At 42.6% G+C, this 15,271-nt stretch overlaps 1 protein-coding gene across 2 annotated transcripts in view; it reads right to left on the bottom strand.

Annotated features, from left to right (window-relative positions):
• Positions 1–1,265, bottom strand: part of AKAP6 (A-kinase anchoring protein 6) — a 257,193-nt gene extending 255,928 nt beyond the window's left edge. Inside the window, exon 1 of one of the 2 annotated variants that reach the window (XM_088671520.1) lies at positions 1,133–1,265. The gene's annotated coding sequence lies outside the window, so the exon portion shown is untranslated. The remainder of the gene's footprint in view (positions 1–1,132) is intronic. The other variant, XM_088671525.1, reaches the window with a different exon arrangement.
• Positions 1,266–15,271: the final 14,006 nt, after the last annotated feature.

Here is a 15,271-nt window from a genome sequence, read left to right as displayed (position 1 = left end):
AGCAAAGCAGAAATGGAGACCACTCCCTAATTCATAGTGGACATATTGGTCAGCTAAACCAACACGTGTCTGGTATTTTCTTTACTTTTAACAGCAATAGATAAAACAATGACTCATCTAAACATTGGGAGACAATGAATTGCTGTATCTCACCCACCCAGGTCCTATTGAAAGCTAAATGAAGCCCATGTTTTGGCTACCAGGAAGGGGGGGGATGATTACGAAGCAAAAACATTTAGACGCCATCAATAAGGACTCGAAACCACCCTGATACCACCCTGATGTTAAACACACAACTGACATTCAAAGAGATTTTTTTTAACCCTTGGTTAAGAGCCAATTAATACAACCATAGTGTATACTTACTGTATTTAGGTAAGACCAGCAGTACCAAGTGGGGACCTGGCTTTGCTGGCTACTCCTTTACTGCAATTGCAGTGGAAGACTTGCTTTCTTTCCTCTAAGGAGTATACCCAAGATTCACTAAATATTCCCTTCTACAGGTTCACAACAACATTCTTAGATGGGGGGAGGGACCCCCCCCCCATTCTCCTCCACGGATGGGGAGTTTTCATGCCTTATAGTTTATAAGCCATTAAAAAATAGCAGCAGAAAATCCCATTTAAAGCCAGCGCAGTGCCAAGTGCTTATTCAGCACTGGTTAGCATTTTTTTTAACCTCCTCTCCTCCTATCAAAGCCCACCGGAGGTAAATAATGATTCTGCAAAATGCCAAAAGATTTCCAAAGATTAAGAATATACCGGTAGATGCTCATTTCTCATTTACAGGCATTTTCTCATTTTTGAATCCACAATATAGGAATAAGCTATCGCTTCCTTATACAAAACCTATTGGAAAAGGTGCACCACAAATTTAGGTGTGCAATTTACATATATTGTGGGCCACTTCCGGAAAGCAGCAAGGCCAGTTACTAATATTTTGGGCTCCGTGAGGCTCTTGTAGGCCTTTGTCTAAGCCTTTCTGCCTGAAAAATTATATTTAGACATGCAGCATCTTTCTTCCAAACCCATCCTCAGGAGGCAAAACTGAGACACTCTAAAAATAGGAGAGCCTCACACAGATATGGCAAGCGGCAGACACAAATAAGAATAGGCGGATGTTTAACACTCACCATCTCCTGCTCACACCATCCTCTTTTGATGTTTACAGCACAATCTGTAGGATGCAATACTAGGAGGTGCCTTGTTTGACCTGCTGCATGATGCTGTGACATCAGTTCAGATGATGCAGCTCATTATGGGAAAGGCTGCTGTTGCCATGGCAACCGAGATGTGATAGGAATCCTTACTGCATTTCCAGGGGAGCCCAAGACAATACTGAAGGTTTTTAAAGAGACAGTAATAAGAAAAAGGAAATGCAAGGGAGTATTGGGAAAGTGCAGTGTCACTATTATTATTTTTAACCTAAGTATCGTAACAATATATTTTTTATTCGGGGAAAATATTGCCTGAGCATTTCTCTCTCTGTGACAGTCGCAAGCTATGTACATGCATACATATTCAACAGATTTTTTTATATATAAAAATGTTTTCAATTGCATTAATTGCATTTATGATCTATACAAACTAATCCACCACATTATTTTTTTATGGAGGAAAACATAAAATCCACATATTAATTCAGCATGGCTTATGAAAATCATCTTCTAAACATCACACCGTGCATAAGTTGTGGAAGCCAATTTGTGGAACACTTTTTACAGTGTTGAAGGCCCTTAACATGAACCAAGGTCTTTTAAATCCTGCCCTACCAAAATTAGTTCCTAAACTTTGATGCTTCTTAGAAATTCTATTTGCCAGTGTCTGCTTGGCAGAGTGTGTTTGTGTGGAAACTGCAACATACATTTGCCAGCTATTCTGTGCCAGCAATTTTGTGAAGCTCTTTTAAAAATGGGGGCAGGGGGAGGGAGAAGAAAGCTGCCCCCCCCCTACAAGATGAGAGCTTTCTAGCCAGTCAAGGGATAAAAACAAAAAAAAATGCCCCATCATTTCTCAGCTGTGAGCTAACCTGCAATATCATCTGCATGCTGAGTAGCCTGCCTTTCATCTGTCTACCAGACAGACACATAAATGAAGATTCAAGGGAGGCTGCAAGCAATCTGTGTGCCTTCTGGGCCACAGTGCCACAGGCCAAGCAGGAGTACAGTAAACAGACCTTCCTTTTTAATTGTTGTGGTTCGTGATTGGTGGGGGGGTCGAGAGAGACCCATTACTTTCAGCACCTGGAGTCTATCTTCCATCTGAACATAGAGGGGAATGCAACTCATGCTGGCTGTGTTAGGCACAATTAAAATACAGCAGTGTGACAATTCACACTTAAACAAAGATGACACATTTCTGGCTTTTTGCCAGCGCTACTTAGATTAGAGAGGTTTTTGGCAAAAGTGCTTTTCCCATGCATGAAAACCCCCTTTCAACACAACAGAAAAGCTCTGGATTTTGTAGGCTTCATAGGCATATGCCCAAGAGAAAACAAAAGGTCTAGAGAGCCTCTGAGACTGAAGGATGCCACATAAGTTAATGCACCAATGTCTACAACCCTTGAGCACTTGTACTCCTGCATACTAAATTTGTGTGTGTGTCTGTGTGTCCTCAATTTGCAACTAAAATGCAAATTTTCCAGCATAAGCTTGAAAGAGTAACTTCACTGGGATTTTCATTACTTGTGAAGTAATGGGGGTATAAGATTAGGATACATTTAGTAGTCAGGACACATTTAAGAGCACTATCAAGGTTTAAGAGAAACTGTTGGGAGCAGATAAGATCTTGACAGAATCAGGCTGGACACCTCTGGTGCTGTTTTATGGCCAAAAGCAATGTTGTAGCCAAACTCCTTACAGATTGACGGTGTGGGTGTTGGTTTGTGGCTATATCTTCCTTTAAAGGTTATAGCCAAAGAACTCAAACAACGTAAGAACAATTTTCATTTACACAGAAGGATTCTTCTCTACTTTAAATGAACTATGAACTATATTTTGTGTATAAAATATTGCGTAAAAGTCAGGAACAAAAGAAAATTATTTATGTATTTTCATTTATATCCCACCTTTCCTCCACAGAGCTCAAGGTAGTGTACATCATTCTCATTTAATGCTCAAAACAACCCCAGGAGGTAGGTTAAGCCGAGAGTGCCCTGAATCCCTGGTCTACCTGGCAGCAAGTCGGTATGCCAAGCCCCCAGTCCAGGATCAATCCATGTATCCAATTCAAAAGTCCAAAATTCAAAGTTCAGGGTCCAAAATTCAAAGTGAAGCACAGTCCCACAGATATCTTGGAACATCCAAACAGAGGTCTTTCAACATGGGCAGTTGACCATATCAGTACATCAGCCCTGCTGCCCTTTTGCCTGCTGATTGCAGCATCTGGCCTTAATGAGGCAAGTGACCCTCACCTGATCCAAGCCTACTGCAACTGAGGAATCACATACCCCCCCCCTCAGAACTAGCGAGCCCCACCTGGCCAACCAATGAACTGGGCTGTGAGCCCTTGCCTGCCTCAGCCTCCTGGAGTGCCCTGCCCACTGCTCCCTATGCCTCAGAGCCTGCCATGTTTGTGGCTCTGCTGATAGATCCTGCTGCTCCAGTTCCTGTGCACTGACACACACACACACCCCATCTCCTTGCCATCCTCCTTCACCCCTCGAGTACTTCCAACACCAACCTCTCTTTCCTTGCCCCGGTATGTTCCATTCCTGGCTATACCCCTTGTGGGGATCTCTTCCTCCTCTTTCCCCTCCCGAAAGTCCTGCCAGTTCATGAGAGTTAACAATAGTACAGTCATACCTTGGTTTAAATACGCTTCGGATTGAGTACTTTCAGTTTAAGTACTCCATGGACCCGTCTGGAACGGATTAATCCACTTTCCATTACAGTGGTACCTCGGTTTATGAACACAATTGGTTCCGGAAGTCCATTCATAAACTGAAGCGTTCATAAACTGAAGCAAACTTTCCCATTGAAAGTAATGGAAAGTGGATTAATCCGTTCCAGACGGTCCACGGAGTAACCGTTCATAAACTGAAGCGAACTTTCCCATTGAAAGTAATGGAAAGTGGATTAATCCGTTCCAGACGGGTCCGCGAAGTACTTAAACTGAAGCGTTCATAAACTGAAACATGGGTGTAATTGGTTCCGGAAGTCTGTTCATAAACTGAAGCGTTCATAAACTGAAGCGAACTTTCCCATTAAAAGTAATGGAAAGTGAATTAATCCGTTCCAGATGGGTCCGCGGTGTTCATAAACCGAAAATTCATAAACCGAGGTGTTCATAAACCGAGGTTCCACTGTACTTTCAATGGGGAAGTTCGCTTCAGGTTAAGTACAGACTTCCGGAACCAATTGTGTACTTAAACCGAGGTACCACTGTAGTAAGAACCATCAACAAGTACAGTTTCATTGTACTCTGCCATGAACTAATATCAAAGTGTAGAACCACCTGTTTCTAATGTAGCAGACTTGCCATCAGGACATACCCTGGTGATGTATGTTTAATGACTGCCTTAATCCCAACAATAGCATTGTGATGTGTATCATATGCAGGGTGTCCCTACAGTGAAGGGATTATCCCACATCACCACTTCATGCTAGCTTTCCTGAACAGTGGGACATTGACAAAGACCTTCTCTGAATGCAACACTAAGCTATGGTTTAGCGCACACACTATGAATGCTACTATGGTTTATGTCATGATCTGTATCAAATGCTTTGGCAGAGTTTAGTTTCACCTTTAAAGGATCCTCACTTAGCACTTAGCACAATCAGACCAGAGATCATGGCTGCAAACTATGGTTAGTTTCATAACAAGCCAATTTCTAACCATGGGTTATGAAGCTGGCTTGTTAAACTAGCCATTGAGTGTTGCAAACTAGGATCCCTGGTTTTAATGCAACACTAGGCTGGGATACTTTGAAAATGAAACTAAACTTGAGCTTCCGGTTTCGCTCGTGGGGGAAGATGGCTGACCCTGTTCCACCTCTCCGACCTTCATGGGGAATTTGGCGGCTCCCCACCCACCCCGGGTTTTGACGGGGGGGCCGCTGGCCCGCGGATGCCCCCCAATCCACCCCGACTCTTTGAGGGGTGGGGGGGGCCTGGGCCGAGCACCCATGGGGGCTGGAACTCCCGGAGGCCACCCTGTGTGAGCGAGATCTCCATGATTAAAGAGGATAATTGGAATTAAATTCATGGAAATGCTTCAAAAGAAGGGGGAGAAGATACTGCCAAGGAATTTTCAGCTGCTGAGCGAGAGGAGTTGAGGGAGTATTTCATCAAGAAGAAAGATTGATTGGGACGGAACGAAAAGGGAAGTGAATTTTTATATATATACTTTAAGAGGTACTTACCACCTTCCCGGACGGACTGCCCTGGTATTTGGAACAAATGAGAAATGGAAACGACCTGTGTGATTATCGGACTTTATATAATTAGAGGATTGCTATTTAGTATGTTTTTAGAAGCTGTTTGCGTAAAGCTGTTGGAGGAAAAAACCTCCCCAATCGGGTATGTTGTTGGAGTGTGCCTGGAGCTGTCGGGTGGATTTACGAGGTGTGATGCACATTGAATTTGAACAGCGGTCTGAAGCAAAGTGCAGCTAAAGGGCAAGGAGAGCCATAAATCTATTAAGAGACTGTGCATAATTTGAACCGGCTGTGCCTTGCCTGATAAAGCTGTAATTTTGCGATAGATGGACAGTTTAAGAAGTTTGAGAAGAAGGTGGAAAACGATCTGAGTCATGCAAGATGGCGCTTTTCTGCGCTGGACGGCCGACGCAGCAGGAGAGGCACTCCAGATAAAGAGAGATTTATGGGGAGGTCGGACTGGATAAAATTCACACAGGAGAATGAATATGTGTTAAATCTCATTTTATGCTTATCTCACCAGCTGTGGCAAAATTGAAAGAAAGAAAACATCTAGAGGGGTTGTTGGAAAAGATCGGGATTATTGTGGACTTTGAGTGACTGTTGGAAAAGATCGGGACTATTATGGACTGCAAGTTTGAAGATTTGGACATCAGAATAAAGACGGCAGTGCAGACGTTTATCTAGAATCCCCAGATTTTGAAGCATGGGAAGCCAAAAAAAATTATGATTCGGCATAACATTTGGTTCAATTGATATGTATTTGTATAATTTGAAATAATGGAAATAATTGATGTGATATAATTGTGTTTTAATTGGAAAAATTAATAAATAGATTTGCCTGTTGTCTTTGTCCATGGAGTTTTCTTGGCAGGGATACTGGAGTGGCTTGCCAGTTCCTTCTCCAGGTGGATCACGTTTAGTCAAAACTCTCCACTATGACCTGTCCATCTTGGGTGGCCCTGCATGGCATAGCTCATAGCTTCTCTGAGTTATTCAAGCCCCTTCGCCACGACAAGGCATTGATCCATGAAGGGGCACTAGGAGAAGGGGACGACAGAGGACGAGATGGTTGGACAGTGTTCTTGAAGCTACGAACATGAGTTTGACCAAGCTGCAGGAGGCAGTGCAAGACAGGAGTGCCTGGCGTGCTATGGTCCATGGGGTCACGAAGAGTCGGACATGACTAAATGACTAAACAACAACAACAACAATAAATAGATTTTTAAAAAGAAAAAAAGAAAAAGAAAATGAAACTAAACTTATCCCAGCAATGCATGAGAAGAGGGGGGAAGGAGAGGTGTGAAAGCTCAACACCTTGCTCAGACTCATTCTAGCTCATCTGTATAGCACTAAATCACAATTTAGTGTTACATGGGAGTGTTACCATTGTTTGGCCTTTCCTCATGTCCAAACTCAACAAGTCGATGGAAGATTGTTTCTAAATAGCTAAATGCCACCACTGAGGGGGGTCTTAACTCAGATTGGGGCCCTAGTGCTGGAGTAAGGTCCAATTCCTTTCCCCAATGCCATGTCCCCAATATGTGGGCACATTTGGAATTTAGGTAAAATGCTATGGATGCCTGTCACAAAATGGCTGCCATGGGGCTATGGTATAACACAAAATGGCTGCTGTGAGGGTGTGACACGACACAACATGGCTGCTTTGGGGGATCTTGCATAAGACACCACAGATGGCACTCTTTCCATCAGTGGGGAAAAGAACAGCTACATTATCCCCTGTTGCAGTTGTTAATAATAATAATAATAAATCATTCCCTGCCCATCAGGCTGGGTCTCCCCAGCCATTGTGGGCAGCTCCAAACAGAATATTAAAAACACGACAAAACATCAAACATTAAAAACTTCCCTTAACAGGGCTGCCTTCAGATGTTCCCTAAAAGTCAGATAGTTGTTTATTTCTTTGACGTCCCAGTCACCAGCCTAGCTGCCGCATTCTGGATTAGTTGTAGTTTCTGGGTCATCTTCAAAGGTGGCCCCACGTAGAGCGTATTGCAGTAGTCCAAGCTACTGTTCAGAACAGAAGCAAGGCTTGGTATCTAATCCTGGCATCCACTGAAATGTGAACATGTTTGAGGAGATCTGTTCAAAGTGGAGCATGCTGAGCCAGTGCAAACTTGAATTGAACAGAAACAGCAAACACTCTCTTACCAACTGTGGATTTTTGAGGGGATATTACTTTTGCAGGTACTGTACCATAGTAGGTACAATACTGGCAAGCAGTACTTTTGCAGACACCAGTGGCAGAACAAAGACTTGGTCTTGGCTGGCTGCAACCTCCATCCCAAAAATTGGAGATCTAGATAACACAAACTGAATGCCTTTTGACACAAGGCAACACTGATCCCTGTAAAATTCTGAAAAACATCTGAAACAGAGAAAGATAGCCTCACTGACAAAATGATATTTGACCTACTGTTTTGTAATGTATCTGCTTATCCTTTTTTGTATAATGTTCCTTGCATAAATAAGGGTGTGTGTTCTGCAAAAACGAAAATAAGAAGAAGGGCATTCTGCTCCTCACTCCTGCTTACATTATGCAGACACAGGTTGGATGTAAAATAAAGAGACATGGAAGCAAGGGAAGTTGGAGCGGGCAGAGAATGCTAGCCCAATAACTTGCTGAAAGCTCACAATATTTATCAAGGGAAAGGAACTTGGAGCCTTCCAGATGTGGGATTCCCACTCCCATCAGCCCCAGCCAACAAGGCCAGTGGGTGGAGAGGATGGAAGTTTTAATCCATCAACATCTGGAGGGTGTCAGGTTCCCCATTCCTGCTCTATATGCACAGCATTGCAATAGCAGCAGCACATGCACACAGAGAGAGTATCAAATGTCCAGTAGCTTATCCATTATACGAAGCAGGACTCTGCTGACAATGTCTTCCTTGAGGCCCAGTTATTGGGAGAGAACTGAGGATGTATCCCAACCCAGAGTGCGTGCTTTTAGCAGCTCCACTGTGTAGTCAATTTCTGTCCAAAGTGCCTGCACATCCAGACGGAACGATGCACAGTTGCTGGTGCTGTGGAATTCATTCAAGATGCTCAATAAGCAGCTGAATCAGCATCAGCATCCACAGCCGCAGACAATGGCAAGAAGGGTGAGAGGAATAAGTCACAACTCAAGAATCCTTCAGGGATTGCCGTTGAGCAAACAGTGTTGATCCTTCTTACAGATCAGCCACTTGTCTCAAAGATTAATTGACTCAGCAGACCATGCAAACTGTTTATTAAACTATTCAAATGAGGCCCTTCGAGTAACACTGGCAACTGTGCCATATGCTTAAACACAAAAGAGAAAAAGACATGAACATTGAATTACTACGCAGCACCTAACTGTTGGGGTGCAGTTTATATTTTGGAAAGCTGTTTGCCTGCTTGCTATGCATTTGAACACCTATTAAGATATGATAACCAAATTTGTCATGATGCTTCCTGAGATCAAGGAGCAGGTTTTCATCTATGTTTGGATACAATTGAGTGGCATCTTTAATTAAGATGGCAGACTGAACCTTTGAAATCGGTACTGATTTTAACCCTTGATCTCAGAACTGCACTGATTTTTTGTGTGTTTTTAGAGTCCCCAAGCAATGCTGGATACAAGGCTGTGGTTAATAGCAAGTATTAAAACTACTTCTTAGTTAAAATGTAGAGATCACCTTTTTAAAAAAAAATCTGCAAAGTGATTTATCATACAACAAAGTGTACACAATGTGATGTACAGTACAATTTTAAAAACCCATTAAAAATCAACAAGTTAACAATATTTCAGATTTCAAAACAAAATCATATACAATCTCCACTAACGGGGAGCAACACAGAGAAGTTGAAAAAGACACAGCCAGGCTGAACCGATAGAAAAAATATCAAAAGCTTCATGGGACATAAATATTTTGATAGGTCACCTAGAACTACCGTATACAGTGAAGCAGCTGCATGTGACTCCTGGAGGGAATTTCCAAAATCAGGGGCCACTACTGAGAAGGACGAGTTTTGAGAACTCAGAAACTGGACCTCCTGAAAAAAAGTAACCAACAACAAAAAGTATGCAAGGCAAATCCAGTCCTTATGGGGCCTTTAATGCATTATTCACATTGGCTTTTAAAGTATTCAAGCATTTTATCAGAAAGCTTTCGAAAGCATATTCAATGCCCCCTGCTAGACTGCCATAAAAAATTACTAGGCAAGATGATATATTTCGTTACATACATTCACCATTATAACAACGATAATGATTAGAAGTAGAGGCACTTTACATATCTGTCCGATAAAATTATTTATACGTTTCGACTTTTCTCTCTCTTTCTCTCTACAAATGCCAGCTGGCCAATAGCATCCTTGGTTCTTGCAAGCAGCAACAGCCAACTGCACACTCAGCCCTTTCTAAGGGTGAAGATTTGCTGACATTTGCATGTACAATCAATGTGTTCCTTCTCGGTGACAGTACAATTCCGTGGCTTTAACAGCTGCCACCAACATGGGGCAGCTGAGTATTTGGAAGTCACCCTCAACTGGTCCCCCAAATCACCAAAATAAATAATGGTTAGAATAAGGAGGTGGTATTTTACATATATGGCAAATTAAATCTTGAAGAATGTGGCAAAAGGAGAACAGGGTGAAATATGTCTCACATGCAGCAGCAGCCAAATGAGAGACACCTCAATAAATCCATTATCCATATAAATCTAATGCCATCAGAGAAAACCAGGAGTGTAAAAGTAACAAAACATTATCTGATGATAATAGGTGGTTTCCTAGACCAGAGGGATGTGGTTCAACCTGTTCTGAAAAGGGTCACACTCCCCATAAATGGAAAGGTGCCTGTCTTGGGGGTACTTCTGCATCTGTTGCTATTGTTCAAACCACAAGTGGCCTTGGTAGCATAGAGTGCCTTCCAGAAGCTTTGGTTGGTAGCATAGTTGCAATTCAATCTGGACAGAGATCACCTAATTTCTGTTGCCTGTGCTCTGGTTACCTCTAAGTCAGTTTACTGCAATGTGTCATCCATGGGGTTGCCTTTGAAGATGGTTCAGATTCTTCACCTAGTGCAGGTAGTCAAGAATTTAGTGACCAGATAAGGTAATCTGAGCATATAACACCAATTTTGGCACATATATCCTGCCTACAAATTAGTTTTTAAACTCAATTCATAGTGCTGGTCTTGACCATTAAAGCCTTATGCTAAGGTTGTCATATTTCAAAAAGTGAAAATCCGGACACACGAAAGTTGTTGCTGTTTGCTGCTCTTGAGCTATTTTGAGCTATTTTTAAAGGAAAATTGGCAAAAATGACAACATGGCTTGCCATATATCCGCATTTTCCCAGACAATGTCTGCCTAGACACTGCTTCCAACTATAGTATTCCGGGTATGTCCGGGAAATTTTGGACATATGGCAACCCTACTTCTGCAGCTGCAAACTCTAGTAGCTTATGGACCACCTCTCACCATGACAACCCACCTGGACACTGCTTTCATCATTAGGGACCCTTCTCCATGTGCCCCCACTGAGGGAAGTGTAGGGGATAGGAACATGAAAACAGGCCTTCTCAGTGCTGGCTCCCCATTTACGGAATCCTCTCTCTAGAGAAACACACCTCCTACTGCCATGATCATCTGCTTTTAGGTGCCAGTCTAATTCAGGCCTTTGGCTACTAATCTGGAGAGTAGTGAGATAAGGGTGAGGGGTGTTGAGCCTGTTTTAGTGCACATCTTTTAGTAGGGTTAGCAGGATTGCCATTTAATAAATATTTTTGCATGAACATGTTTAGGCCCCGTGCTTTATGACAGTTTTATACAGGGTTTTAAAATGTATTTTATGGTTTATGTTGCTTGGGGACGTTCTTCCCTGAGTGAAAAGTGACGCATAAATATTCTAAATAAGTCTGATCAAGTAAAAAACCACAAACATATCAAACAGTTTTGGAAAGACGATGCAAAAAACATGCCATTTGGTTCCTAGAAAATAAGGACCATGATGCAACTGAGAAAGGAGGCCTTGTATTGCGCTACTCAATTCTCCTCCTGATTGCAAATGAGTGGGAAATGGCATCCTCTCGTTGGTTACTGCTGAAGGGGGCTGAGACTGGCTGATAACACCCCAGAATAGTATAAAGGGGTTTTACGCATTATAGGAGGAGGAGAACTTGACACAATAATACCATTTTCAGTAGCAATTACGTTCCCAATCCTAAGATGCTCCTTAGCTTTTATCTCTTTTATCTATGCCTATACACTACTCTTTTCTTTACTACTAGACGGAAAAAGCAGCAAAGGGCACTCCATTCCCTGAAGATACGTTGTGCATCCATCTAGAAGAGCACAGAGATGTTAACAACAGGCCACTTAAATATCCTTTTCCTGTAGATCTTGCTTGTTCTCTAGCACTACTCCCTTATAAGGAAAACAACTAGACAAAACATGAAAAGAGAAACACTTATTGTATTGCAGGCATTAGATTTGTTGCAACAACTTTCAAGATTCGTCTGGGTATATAACAAGTTTTATTTAAAAACAACAACCAGACCCCACATCCCCAGGTCATATCCTGCACTCCTTTTACAATAAACATTATTTACGCAGTGGCACTGAACTCAATTTTGCTCATCAGGTAGCTTTATGATAACTATTGAACGAAATCCAGTGATTTTTACCTGGAAGACAGATCCCTATTACTTACTCCCACACAAGTCCCTGGACCTATGTGTCTGCAATGTGGCCAGTTTCTTACCCATGGACACTTCTCTCATTTCTGAAATTTCCATCCAATTGCCCACAAAACTCTAGGGAAGATTAAATAATTCCTTTATAACTGACTCTAAAATGGTAATGACTACCTTTTCAGGAAAACCAGTGCATCCAACCTTGTGAATTTTGGCAAGATTCATGCTTTGGAAGCATGCTCTTACCTGCAAATCCATCCAATTCTGCCAAAAATATTTCTTTTAAATAAACAAATGAATATTTGTAAGGTGACCAGCACAAAAGCCCCTGTGCCTGCTTGCCTATGATTTTGCTGAATGTATCTTCTAGGCCACAAGGCCCACAAATTTCACCCACTTCTGCCAAAAGGGAAAAAAATTAAGCTATTTTTAAATTTTCAAATGAGGGGGGGGGGACACAATGGAATAAAGTACATTTTGAAGTCCAAGTCAAATCGGGTTACCTCCAGATTGGTCTGAGTAAATTCAGATTGAAGGACTGAAATGGAATCAGGACCAAATTTTATGGTAGACGCACATAATATTTGTATCATCCAAAATTGAGTGACAGGAAAGAACAAAGTGCTGGGTTCAACAAGAAGTCTGATTGTAAGTGGGAACTAAGGCTGCTATCAAAGACTGCTTTCCATCAGTACAGGCTTCCCCAACCTGGTGCCCTCCAAATGTTTGAGACAACAACTCCAGCCAGCTCCAGTCAGCATGGAAAGCACTCATTTGCAATAGGGAGAAATAGGATTCAACACCAGCAGAACTAGATTCGCCTCTTTTCAGCACTTCTCAGGGGCTGTTTTTTCCACATCTTCTTCAGAGCCCTGGTTGCCTAAAATGCCCGAGCAGAGGAACTGCAAGGAGATAAGCTGTAGCTACAGGGGGAGAGTCTGCAATACTTACCTGTGAATCCCTTTTGCTCCTTAGACAACCACTCCCCACTTTCTATGCCTACTTTGGTTCAGACATGCGCATACAATTACATTAGATTTTCATTACAGTTGACATTGACAAAGCACAGATGACTTTGCAGGCTCCATTGAAAAGACACTGTGAGGAGGGGACTCAACTCACAGAGAATCTCATTTGCGTTATATACATTGTAGTTGTTCTCTTCCACTGAAAGGAGGGAAAACAGCTATGCTAGAGGGGGGAAGTTCCTTATTTTTTTGATCAAAAGCATTCTGTGCTTTGCAAGAATTCCAGTGTGCATATGGAACAAGCTGTTAGAAAGGAATGTTGACTATGTATTTGCAGCGAGGGAGGGAGGTTCACTGGATCAACAGGAATAGCAGCAGCTCATGCTATCATTCGTTACATTTCCTGCTAATTTTTAGGAGTTAAGTGACACTTCTCCACAAGGTGGCAGAAAGACCACATGGTCAGCAAATGATCGTTGTTGCAGCCAGCCAGTCTTTACAGAAAGTGTCTGTAAAGAAATTATCTGTGCTGTGAAACTTTTGAAGCCATTTTCCATTGCAAAATTAATGGAATGTAAGGATGAACCGAGGAAAAGAATTCCAATAAAATGCAATAAAACAAGAGTTTAAAGGAGTTGCAAGGTCTTGGAATGTCCTCTTCATCTACATAGACTTTGCTGTCTTATGAGTAGTGCACACACTTTATATTACATACAGGTAGGTAGTCGTGTTGGTCTGACGTAGTTGTAATAAGCAAAAATCTGCTCTTATTCCCTTATTGGGTTCTCCATCGGTCGGAGAATATAACAGAGGCCAACCAGAGAATTTTGAGAAACAAAGCCTTTATTTTTGCTGTTGCAACAGGGTCCTTCCCCTCACGCAGGAGAACAAGGAAGGAACCCAGAACAAAAGAGAACCTCACTTTTATCAGTTTTCCCATCACCAAGAAACACCCCCAAAATACATCATTCCTACATCACAGCTACGTCAATACCTCACAAAAAGGGAGGGTTCAAGGTAGAAATCTAAGCACCTTTGACACCTCTCCTAGTCCGCCTCTCACCCCTCCCAGGTGTGAATTCCTAAACACATAGAGAAATTAACAGTCTCCTAAAAGTTGATCACTATCTTTTGTTCGGAGGAGTCTTCCATTCTGAATGAGATGGCTAGTAGCAGGGGCGTACCCAGGATCAAAACTGGGGGGGCAAGGGGGGCCCAAGGCATGGGAGGGGAAGGGCCAAGGCACGGGAGGGGAGGGGCCACAAAGTGGGGATGTGGGCGGGGCCACGGAGCCCAGGTGAAACTGACTCCGGTCTAATGACACCAAAAGGGGGGAAATCCAGGGAAATAGTTGGCCACCCCTGCTATAAAGAGTCTGCATGTAGCTTCACTGGAAGCAATGGTATGTTGGCATTGGCAACAGATATTTTTTATGTTGTTATGTATTACGGTTTTTAGTTTCTTTGCTGTCTCACCAAGAGAAAAACCTGGGTGGTCGCTTTTTATCTTTGGGCGATGCTCAGAACAAAACAGGAAGAAAGCAGATGGTGGACTTTTGGGGGAATTGGAGTCCTTTTACTTCTTCTTCTCCCCTTTAGGAGGAATATAACTTTCCATCTCCCTCTCATAACGAACTTTGTCACTGTTTGCCATGTCTTCAAACTTGTCTTTTTGTTTTGCTGACATTGTCCGCCATTCAGACAATTGGGTTGCGTTTCACAGGGCAGAAGAGTCTGGACCTTGGTGTATTCGGCTTGCTAGGCTTATAGGAACCCGGACGTATGAAAGGGGTCGTTCTCGCTGTGGGCAGGATTCCTGCATTGCCGGGGGGTTGGACTAGATGACCTTGGGGGTCCCTTTCAGGCCAGCTCTACAGGACTTCTGTGAGGGGTTCAAGTGAAAGGAGTGGCTGTAGATAGTTTCTGTGCTTCAGATTGCTATCCTATACAGGCTTACCTAGGCATAGATTGATTTCTTAAGATGGGTGTGTGAAAATTATTATGGACAAAGTATAATTATGTAGTGCCTGTATTGTAGGCTCAGCTTATAAATATGTGTAAATAAGCAATACATCCTAAAGACACCACTGTCTCCACTGTGGAAATATGAACCCTGGGGAAGTGCCTGGGCTCCTGGAATCTCACTGTTGTGGATATTGGGGTGGCATGGAACAATATTAAAACTTGCAGTTTGCCCCCCCATTCCCTCAATACCTTTCATAGAATCATAGAATCACAGTACTCCA

The sequence above is a fragment of the Zootoca vivipara genome, chromosome 1 (genome assembly GCF_965207765.1).
Source record: "Zootoca vivipara chromosome 1, rZooViv2.hap1.1, whole genome shotgun sequence".
In the NCBI taxonomy this organism is placed as follows: domain Eukaryota; kingdom Metazoa; phylum Chordata; class Lepidosauria; order Squamata; family Lacertidae; genus Zootoca; species Zootoca vivipara.
This window is presented reverse-complemented; position numbering and strand designations above follow the sequence as displayed.